This window comes from Micropterus salmoides, unplaced genomic scaffold, assembly GCF_014851395.1.
Source record: "Micropterus salmoides isolate LMB-PRFRI ecotype aquatic unplaced genomic scaffold, ASM1485139v1 Ms_hic_scaffold_5, whole genome shotgun sequence".
In the NCBI taxonomy this organism is placed as follows: domain Eukaryota; kingdom Metazoa; phylum Chordata; class Actinopteri; order Centrarchiformes; family Centrarchidae; genus Micropterus; species Micropterus salmoides.
In genome coordinates, this window is record NW_024044237.1 from 369610 (window position 1) to 381353 (window position 11744).

General features: G+C 41.8%; 2 non-coding genes across 2 annotated transcripts; both read left to right on the plus strand.

Annotated features, from left to right (window-relative positions):
* Nucleotides 1-394: 394 nt before the first annotated feature.
* On the plus strand, nt 395-476 carry trnal-aag. Its single transcript has one exon. It is a non-coding gene; the product is annotated as a tRNA-Leu (tRNA).
* A 7167-nt stretch (nt 477-7643) lies between these two features.
* Nucleotides 7644-7725, plus strand: trnal-uag. The gene has a single exon. It is a non-coding gene; the product is annotated as a tRNA-Leu (tRNA).
* Nucleotides 7726-11744: the final 4019 nt, after the last annotated feature.

The window sequence follows — 11744 nt, forward strand, 5'->3', positions numbered from 1 at the left end:
CTGAAGTAGAATTTATTTTTACTCTTTAAACTTCTGAGCAAGAGTTTCAGAGTGGTGAGTTATTATTTGGATCAAATGTATCTTTCATCCATTAAGTTATAACTGAGCACTGTCTCTACATCACAGTAACAACTTTGTCCATTGACTGCCTGGAGGGTTGGTAATGTTTGGAAGGGAGAGGAGAGGCAGCAGGCGGACATCTTGTCACTGTCTGCTGCAGCTCAGTGTTTTTCCACCGGTGTTTTTGATAGCATGTCGGACTAGCCGCTAGGCGAGCATTATGACGCACATTTTGCTGTGAAAAGACTGGACTACAATCGAGCTGTTTTCAGGTATCTTAATATAGGCCTACACTTAATTATATGTTTTGTGTGTAGCACAAAGGAAAAAGTGTGGTAGTGTGGCCGAGTGGTCTAAGGCGCTGGATTAAGGCTCCAGTCTCTATGGAGGCGTGGGTTCAAATCCCACCACTGCCAACTTTATCTCCAGGCACATGGAATTTCTGCCCACAAACTCACAATTACAGAAACTGGGGAGCGGTTGATTGAACACTAAAATTCCAGTTGTGGTCAAACAAGCCTGTTCATTTAGAAACAATTCTTGTCAAAGCAGAGAAGTCTGAAACTGCTGCCGGTATGATTTAGCGCTCAACCCATTGATTGTATATAAAAATGAACGTAGTATCCGTGACAACACCCGCAGGTTTCTGAAGAGCAGTTTTGAAGTCCAAATTGGGCGGAGCTGGTTGTCGCCATCTTCACCGCGCACCTAGCTCGACATGACCAAGTTAACTCATGCTGTAGCAGCAATTCGGACAAACAATAACATCTCATCCTTTTTCCAATTAGGCCGCGGGACTAGGCAGGGCTTCCCATTATCCCCCTCATTATTTGCACTGATGATTGAGCCCCTGGCAGTGGCAATACGGTTTGATAATACTATTAAAGGCATACTGAGGGATGAATCCAAACATAAAGTGTCTCTTTATGCGGATGATACCCTCTTGTATGTGTCTGAGCCGCTTAAGACCTTGCCTCATCTATTGTCATTACTTGGTAGTTTTGGTAAAATATCAGGATATAAAATAAACATGCAAAAAAGTGAACTTATGCCGATTAACACTGCAGCCAGACTTATCTCATTTAACTCCTTACCGTTTAAATTGAGTAAAGATAAATTTATGTATTTAGGTATATGGATTACTAATAATTACAAGAACCTCTATAAAACTAATTTTATTCCATTGATAGATTCCATAAAACAAGATTTTGAGCGTTGGGGTACATTACCGCTATCACTAGGAGGCAGGATAAGCACCGTCAAGATGAATATCCTACCTAGATTTCTATATCTGTTCCAGTGTATCCCAATATTTTTAACTAAATCGTTTTTCCTACTGATAGACAGGCTGATATCAACTTTGGAAAAAATGCATGCATCCATAAAAGTGTTTTGCAGCGACACCGAGAGCATGGAGGACTATCATTACCCAATTTTCAGTACTATTATTGCGCAGCCAATGCTCATTCTATGTTATATTGGTTTAACTCGCATGCTAGTGGTCCTAAATGGCTGTCCCTTGAGAATTTGTCATGCCATCCTGCTTCTTTACATGCATTTCTCTGCTCAACATTGCCATCACCTCATCCTATATATAAATACTCTCTGAATCCAGTGGTTAAGCACTCCTTCAAAATATGGGGACATCTTAGAAGACATTTTTCACTTAATGATGTATCAGTTTTCGCTCCCATAGCAAGAAATCACATGTTTACTCCTTCTATTATAGATGATTCTTTTGGCGCCTGGTCTGTAAATGGCCTTAGGGTACTAAAGGATATGTATATTGATGGCACTTTTGCAACCTTGCAACTAAATTCCAAATTCCCAACACTCACTTCTTCAAATATCTTCAACTTCGCAGTTTTGCTGCATCATCTGTTAGTCACTTCCCCTCATTACCACCTGAGTCACTTCTTGAGACTGTTCTAGAAGTGAATCCAAACTCCAAGGGGGCCATTGGTAAAATATATAGTGTAATGAAAACTCATAATATGGGGCCTCTGGCTCACGTGAAAAGATTGTGGGAAGAGGAACTGTCTATAGGAATTTCTGAGGATGTATGGGAATCTATATTGGAAAACATTCATTCATCTTCAATATGTCAAAGACATCGAGTGATTCAATTTAAAATTGTTCATAGACTGCATTGGTCTAAAGTAAAACTGCCAAAATTTAAATCAGACATAGATCCTCTCTGTGATAGATGTGAAGCCGAACCAGGTACTCTGTCTCACATGTTTTGGCTCTGTCCAAAACTTGAAGTTTTTTGGAAGTCTATATTTAAATTTATTTCCGACACTTTGGGGACAGTCATAGAGCCTGATGCCATGACCTCTGTATTCGGCATTGTACCGCAACATTTTCACTTAAATCAAAACAACAAAAACCTCATAGCATTTACTACTCTTTTAGCTCGACGGCAGATACTGCTTAAATGGAAAGACAAGTACCCTCCAGCTTTTAAAATGTGGCTCATTGATCTCTTATACAATCTGACCATGGAAAAAATAAGGTATGCTACAGCAGGCTGTGCCTATAAATTTTTTGATATCTGGCAACCGGTTCTGGACCAAATTAGGAAGGTGGATCCCTCTCTACTCTCAATTTCAGAGTAGTAATATACTGTACATACTTGTGCTTTCTTCTCTAAAACATGTTAATGATTGTTTTTTTTGTTTTTTTTGCTGTTCAAATTAATATGTGTATTGGTGCAACAGGTGGGGATTGTTTTTGGGTGGGTGGGTTAACATGAAAAGAAAATGTATTGTAAAAGTGTATCTTATGTTTGATAAGATGTTCAATAAAAACACTTTGAGGAAAAAAAGTTAACTCATGCTAAGGAGCTAATGCTATATACTACTCTGCATTAGCAGAGGTAGCTTCTAAACCCCCGGTGCTGCTGGAGGTTGGAACCTGTGGCCGTTTTGTTTTGTCTATGGTCGTTACCAGCTCACAGTCAAGGTAAGACACCGGAAAATATTAAAGTAACTCACATATCTGTTATTGACAGAAGATTTTAAATGTTAATAATTAGGGGTGGCAATGTGAAATACACTGTTTACTAATATGTGCGATATACAGTTTGCAGCTGGACACTGCAATAATAATTCATGCTGCTAGACACCTGTTGACTACTCAAGTCAGATCTTATTGAATGTTTATTATAAATAATATAATATATAAATGTGTTAATGTTATTTTGTGACACTAACGTTAGATTTTGTTGAGACCAACTTTAACAGTTAACTATGAATCAGTTATTAATTACGTTAACGTTTACTTACACCTCAAACCATCAGTTTGAAGCAAATCAATAAACTCTTTTACATAACATTAGTTACGAGTCGTTTATTTGGACGTCATCTGATTATGTTACTTGTAATAAACGTAATAAGCTAGCAGAGTCCTTAGTTACATGATGGAAGCTGTATAAGTCGTAAAAAGGTTAGCCATGGCGGCTATCATGTTAATTAATTCCCCACACCGCTATCTTGAGTAATGCTGCTGCTGTCGTCAGGGCTGTGTGGGATTATTGTTTGGAATAGGACACTTGAGAGAGAAAGGTACTTTTTATATTTGTCACAAGATTTTAGTTGAGGATCTGATTCCTCCACATCTGCTACTCAAATATTCAACTGTAAGTAATGTTAATGTCTCCTTTGTTCCATTTCTCCCACTTATGTGACATAATATTGCTGTCAACATTTTAACACAGGCATCTTTTAGAAGAGCATCTCAAGAAATTTGAACACTGAGGAAAAGTTCATTGTGAGCACCAGAACCAGACCTTTGCAGGTGTTTTGAGTTAATTAGCTGATTAGAGAGCTCTTCTGCATTTGACATATCTGTATAATTTACAATACAGAAATGTATTTATGCTATTCTAAAATGTTTATACATTTTGAGATAGTGGAGTTTTTATTTCTAGCTGTAATCCGTAATCAAGATGAAAACAAAAAGGGTTTGAAATGCTTCTCTTTGTGTAATGAATCTAGAATATATCAAAGTTTCACTTTTTAATAGAATTACGTTAGAAAATTAACTTTACCACAATATTCTATTTATTAAAGGCTCATATGTATTGCTTACTTTATATTTTTCATCACCTGAAGCATTTATTATACATTTTCCTCCAGTCACATTTAGTATTTCTAATACTAAACCATAATAACCATCCATAATATAAAACTCGTGGTTTGCATTCATGAAAACATCAATATTAAAAGGTAACAAATGTAAAAGTAGTTTTGTATGACTTGAAATAATGTGTTGTAAGAGTTATTATAATGATAGAATCTGTTGATAAGAACCCAGTGTCATAATTTCACATCGGTAGTGTTCAGGTGTTGTGTGTTAAAAGTAAAAGGCTGTGCAAAGCAGGAGCTGAAGAGCTGGAGCTGTTCTCTCCAGAAGAGCTGGACACAGCAAATCACATCTGGATGTGTTCTGCAGTCAGCTCCTCTGGCACATGTAAAGACAACAATGGGTAGACAGTTAAGCAGCTTCTTCCAAAGTGCCATAAAGCTACTGAACTCTGAGATCGCCTCAGCATGATAACCTCTCTGGCATGCGACAGTAATTAGGGGTGGCAATGTGAAATACACCGTTTACTAATATGTGCAATATACAGTTTCCTGCTGGACACTGTGCAATAATAATTCATGCTGCTAGACACCTGTTGACTACTCAATACAGATGTTATTGAATGTTTATTATAAGAATTTTATATTCTTGTTGAACTGTACTACCTTTTTTTGGCAAATTCTAATCCACCAAACAAACTTAGAGGCAGCTCTCACACACCTAATGTCTCGCCTTAACTAAACCATTGCCCTAGTTACAGCCCAGCTACCTGTCTGCAGGAATAACGCTCATTATATGCTGTTAAAAAAGGTGGATGTAAATCTCTGCAGGTAACCTACAACATCTGTTCTGCTGAATTATGCATCCACCTCTTAAGCTCCTTATCAGAAACGTCGCTGATCAAACGCAGTTATCACCTCAGACTGTTTGCTGAATCACAAGGAATGCTACATCTACTAAGTGTAATAACTTATTAATGACTCAAAACATCCTTCAATATGTACTTCGAATCAATCATCCCCACTGATGACCCCACAAAGAATATTATATTGTTTTTAAACAGTACACTCGGAGATGCACGGCTCTCCTCGGCGGTCAAGCAGAACTCTATTGCCGCTCCCCCTCGGCTCTCTGCCTTTAAATGCTTCGTGTCCCTCCGGTTCAGGTGCGGGCACTTATAATAGCATCTAACTAGCATTTAACTGAACAGTGACTCCATTACAGTACAAAACGTTAGCCAAATCTAACATTGCCCGTCTGTAAAGTTAACAGTAACATAACGTCAGCTAACAGAACTGAGCCAGAGATGTTTGGCTGAGCCTTTACAACTTCACACAGACGCCTTTTCTTCAAAGCATTGTCATCCTAATGTCTAAAGGCCCATTTATACTCCTGCGTAGGGTCTACGCACGTAGCCATGCATTTATACTTGTGCGTAGGTGTGTCTGTCATTCTGCAATTACACAACCAAACGCTAGCCGGCAGAAGCGCTACAGCGTCCACTGTGTTGACTTTTGCTGGGTGAGTAGGCTAACTTCCGCTTTAACACTCCACTAACTTAAATGGGGGTAAAATTGTAAACGTGCGGCTGGTGTAGCCTTTTCAAATGTTACCGGCAGGATGGATCACATTCTGATAGTGAAACGAGTAATTTCGCTCGGTTTGCGATGGTCAAATATATTGATTCACTGTGTTACAGCCGCCGTTTTGGTCGCTAGTAAATGTTACTTCAAAGTGCGGGATACTTCCGGTCGGCTCGGAGGCATTGCGAGGCTACCCAGCCGTCCAATCACAGAGTTTACAGTCCACGTCGACTCGATGTTTAGTTACATTTTTGAGGAGGTGCACGTCAGGTGACGGCGTAGCCTCTGCGTAGCCCGTAGCCTACGCCGTCACCTACACTGTCACCTACACCGTCGATTCGACGTGGAAGTATAACTTAACACTAAGGTTAATCTAATACATTTTGGCCTCTCTCTTCTTGCTGACCTGTCTTTGGCTACGTTCAGACTGCAGGCCTTAATGCTCAATTCCAATATTTTTCCCAGACCCCATTGTTTTTGTATGACAGTTCACATTACTGTTTAAATGTGGCCCATATCAGACAGTGTGAACTGGCCACGGTCTGAAAGTGACCCGCATGCGCAGAAGAATAACACGATGTCACACGCAGCACGATGTTGCAGGCTACAGAAGTAAACAAGGAGCAACAGAGGTTATCTCCGGTTAGCTCGTGGGAGACTCACGTTTTTTATTGTCCTCTCACGGGTCACATTTCTCCCGAATTATGACAAGTGCTCATAACTTTCTGTTCTTTTCTATACGGTTTCTGGCACTGTACGCATCTGCCCAGAAGACAGCCCCGGTCCGGTGAGTTTTAGGTATAAGAAAAGGAATTTGTGAGCAGATGATAGCGAGGTAGAGAAGGAAGAGAGCCATGTGTTTAATTATGGCTTTTTGTGGAGCTTCTTCTTTCAACGTGGCTCCGTCTGCAGCAGAACAGCTGCTCTACAGTGACGTCAAAGTCGCTTCAAATGCGACCTGAGTGTCCAGACTGAGGTCGCATTTAAAAAGATCAGATCTGTATTGGATTTGGACCACATATGGAAGTGGCCCAATTCCGAACTGGAAAAGATCAGATTCCATGTGAGCAGCTTGCTCGTATCTGGCTAATTAGTGTAACGAGCTAAGCTAACAACCTATATGCCAACAGCGATACCTGTTAAATATTGTTAACACAAATAAAATACAGGAATTTCACTCACCTACTGGAACACGGACTTCGTGGCGGTTCTCCCTACAATAAATCACACAGCCTGCCATTAGTCATCTGATATCTACATGTAGAAATGTCCAAACCGCTCCAACAGGCTGAGACTCAGAGCTCCGTGTATTGTAGCTGAGTGAGGCTAACAGATGGCTGATCGATTGAGGCAATGATTAATTTGCCATTTATTATTACAATTTAACAGGTTTGTAGCCTTATTTAGGTTTGTGTGTCTTGGTAAACTCAAAATCGATCCCTTTAAACACAAAGAAACAGTTACATGTTACCTTAGAGACTCACTGTAACAGATAAGGCAAGGGTCCTGTCAAGCAGCATTGTGGGCTTAGATCCTGGGTCTTGGAGAGCAGAGTGGTGCAACGGGACTGTGCTGGGTGAGTGTGCTGTGCCTTCAGGGGCTTTCACGTTTATTGACGTAGGACAGTTCGGTCTGTTTGACCAAATATGGAGCCGCAACGTGTTTTGGCGATCATAAACTGGATATCAGGGGTGACCAAAGACAAATATTTGCACTTTTATGCTTTAGGAATACTTCTAGTCAAAGCAGAGACAAGCGTGAAACCGCTTCTAGTATGGCTTAGCGCTTTATTGCGCTGGATGGCAGCACTGTTCCTTGTCAATGTCGCTATGGACAAGGACCGTTCGGAATCTGATCATTTAGTGCTCTCTTGGAAAAACCACCAGTACAAGCAAATGCCCCTTTGGCACATGTGGTAGTGTGGCCGAGTGGTCTAAGGCGCTGGATTTAGGCTCCAGTCTCTATGGAGGCGTGGGTTCAAATCCCACCACTGCCATCTTTAATGTCAAGTGCATGGAATATCTGCCCACAACGTCTAGATTACTGAAACTGGGTAACGGTTCGCTGAACGAATGTCATCCACACAAAAAATTTCGATTATGGTCAAATACTGCTATTTCTGTACAGGAAGCAGGTCTTGGAGAGCAGAGTGGTGCAACGGGACTGTGCTGGGTGAGCGTGCTGTGCCTTCAGGGGCTTTCACATGGATTGAAGTTTATTGACGTAGGACAGTTCGGTCTGTTTGACCAAATATGGAATGCAACATATTTTTTTAGTGAGGCTCAAATACAGTTTCACTTCAGATTCATAATATAACATTCAGTTTCAAGTTTATTGGAATTCAGTTTCTAACCTTAAGTGCAGAGCTGAAGCGGAGAAAATGGAGGAGGAAAGACAGAAGTGGTTTGCCTTGGCAGTAGATTGTCAGGCAGTAAGACAAAAGCTAGCAGAGATAGAGGATATGGAATGTCACAAGATGGGATTGAGAGAAAACAGGAGGATTAACTATGCAATGCCCTTGATCCAGGTAGGAGGAGGATACACAGAAAAATAAAAACCGTGGGCACTAGGGGATGTACAGGCACTGGTAGACAAAATACCCCCAGTAACTGAAGGAGGAGGTTTATGGTTAGATCAGTTAGATAAGCTAACAGCAGGACAAAGGCTAGCTTTAGTGACTGGAGAGCTGTAGCAGCCAGGTGCCTCCCAGGACATGTAATGAGGGAGTTAGAGGAAGATGCAGGGACAGAGGATGAGCCAGATAACAAGCCATTTATAGCAGTGGTAACAGCTATAGGCAGAGATTTCCCTTGCCCAATGCAGCTACCGTTCCTAAGTTACCATGGAAACCAGAACAAAGCCCTCGGGAGTATTTAGATCAAACCAAAGAAATTTCGACCAAACACACAGGGTGCCACCCAGGGAAGACTGGCGTACAACAGGAGTGGTTCCACAGGGCTGTGCTTGAGGGGGTTCCAGGGACAGTGAAAGAAGCCATCTTGGCTAACCCAGATTTGCCAGGGAGTGAGTCACAGGTTTGGGAGAGACATGTGGTCCATCATTTACAACAAGCTAAAGATCAGGAGGTAGGAAAAGAGAATGAGATAAAAGAGTAGCAGACATAGCTACTGAAGCTGCAGTTGGGGAAAGTGAGACAAGAGGTCAATGAGAAAAAGAAGGGCCCTACTAAACAGTTGGTGGCTGGGGCTCCGCCTACTGACCCACATACTCCAGATTTATATCCAATCCCACCGTGGGTGGATCCACATAACATATACACAGCTTAGCGGAAGAGTAATCAGACCCTTATTAGGTAGCGTGCAGGAAGGGTCTCCAGATATATCTGTCTCAATAAAGTTGTGGTTTGAATCTGATCTCTCGTCTCCTCTAAGTCCTTTTCCATCAACCAACTCGGGGAAGTCGCTGTACATTAACAATACTCAAAAGCTCAGTAAGTCCCTTCATAAATTAATGTCATGAACAAACTCAAACACACCCTATACTTGCAGGGAGGTCAAATGTCAAATTGTTTTCCTTTATTAATTGCCTAAATTGCATATTTTAATAAATATGTCACACACACTTCAATGACCTCAGTTACTGGGAATCCAGTTCCACATTTATTAGCACCCATGCTTCATGTGACTCTCGGTATGTTTGCATTCCTGCTTTCTTACAGTGCAGAGGCTTTGCTGCTTGCTCTTGCCTCTCCTTGCATTTTTTTGCTTAAACTCTCTTTTTTTCCCCTAGACTAGAAGTCAGCAGCTCTTGGATACTTCACTGGGACTGTCAGATAAAGTAGGCTCTTGCCATACTTTAAAAACTTTTATGATCTCTTATGACTGGAGCTATAGCTAATGCTAATTAGCAACAAGATGCCTCCCTTCTCCACGGACAACTTCTACAGAAAATTACTGTGCTGGAAACCAAGATCCACAGATTACAAGTGAATGGACCCAAAACAGTGGACAAGAGCATGCTAACACAGGGCTAATTAGCACCAACAAGACTACCAAGAAGCAGGAGGCCTGTGTACTGGGTAATAAATCTGAAAGTGGGAGTCCTCCCTGGAACGCTGTTGGTGCAAAGCCTAAGAGTAAATCATTTCCTTGGGAATTGGGAGGACGAATAACAGGCAGAACCTAGTGCCCTGAGATTTGTGATGCGACTGGCTGGCCTGCATTATCATCCAGGCAGAGCGCCTCTTCAACCCCTGCTGTTGGTAGGACACAGCCGTGGACAGCTGCGAAAGGGAGAATTAGCAACAAACCTCCCCAACAACCGAGTGTGCAACAGCAAAACAGATTTTCACCACTATTGCAGGACCCTGGATCTCCGTCTGATGACCTGGATAACATCCCATCCTCACACAGAAGGGTAAGGACTGAGAGTAAATCAGAAAGTAAAAGGCTGCAGGGAAAGCTAACGACTGGGCCTCAAACTCTGATTGTGGGTGACTCTGCTGTAAACGATGTAAGAAGCATGTGCAGTAAGAACACCAAAATACTCTGCTTTCCGAAGGATACGGTGTCTGACTTGGCAGAAAGAATCCTGCATATCGTGGCTGAACATCCTACTATGAAAAACATCATACTGCACAACAGGACCAATGATGTTGTGAAGCAACAGTCTGAAGTCTTGAAGGAGGACTTTAATAGTCTGTTGAATAACCACAGTCAAAGTCAACACAGATTACAGACAGCAGTTCACCAAAGTTATCAAAAAAGGTGGCACACTATTTAGGTGGCCTGTAGATATTTAGAAAAATAGCTCGAGAAGATGAATTCAGCTGAAGAGCCATATATTCAAAAGAAGCAAAATTCCCATAAGACATATTTTTGCATTGGAGGGAGTTATTAAACAAAATGGCAACTCCACCTCCACGTTCCACAGTCAGCTCTTTGAATACTGAGGTGTTTATCAGTGGCCCTATACCGCCAATCCGAAGAGGAGCTGAGAGAGTTAGCAGACTGATGGCATTGAACATGTGGCTCTCAATGGCATATACTGTCCATTCAGTGCATTTCATCGAAAACTTTTACTTTCTCTGGGACCGCAGACATCTTTATAAGGCAGATGGACTTCGCCTTAACAAGTCAGGAGTAAAATTGTTCAGCTCCAACCTGTTTTACTTTCTGCGTCACTCATCTGTTCCCTCTGCGAAGGACAAGAGACAAGAGGAATCTAAACAGGAGAAGACATAACACAACACACCAGAAACCTTGAAGGAGAGCCACCCCAGTCCCCACCGGAAGAGAGCTCTGATCACGGGAGACATCTGAGCCAAGAGGAAGAGCCTCCACCTCTCTCACTGAAAACCAACAGTGAGGATTCAACATTTCTACCCCCCCAATCCCCATCTCCAGACACACTTTCTCCCCTCTCTCCCCTGTTGGACTTCACTGATCACATGGAAGACCTGGTTAGAGCTGGGACCAAATTTACTCCCCGTACCATTTTCTCTACCCTAAACCCCCCTCACCGTGCACCTCCACCACTGGTTCTAAGTCCTCCACGTTTGTCACATGTGTCACAAATACAGCGCACAACCCACCTCCCTGCTCCACAATGGCGAAAAAGCCCAGTAAGCTCTGTCTGATATGTGCTGGGTCCAAGGAAAATAGCACTCATGACTCTTCCCAGGACAAGCCTGGGCCCAGTGTGCTGGTAGTCTTCTCCGTCTCTGTCTTGATAGGTAACAGAAAAAGAATGGTGAATGTGTTAAAAAACAGGAAGCACTCAACATATCCTGCAAGTTTAGTATTAATTCCTCGTCAGCCGCAGCCTGTCAAAACAAGTGGGCCAGATAATGTTTTTTGTTTAATGACTCCCTCCAATGCAAAAAGATGTCTTATGGGAATTTTGCTTCTTTTTAATATATGGCTCTTCAGCTGAATTCATCTTCTCGAGCTATTTTTCTAAATATCTACAGGCCCCCTAAATAGTGTGCCACCTTTTTTGATGACTTTGGTGAATTGCTGTCTATAATCTGTCTTGACTTTGACTGTGGTTATT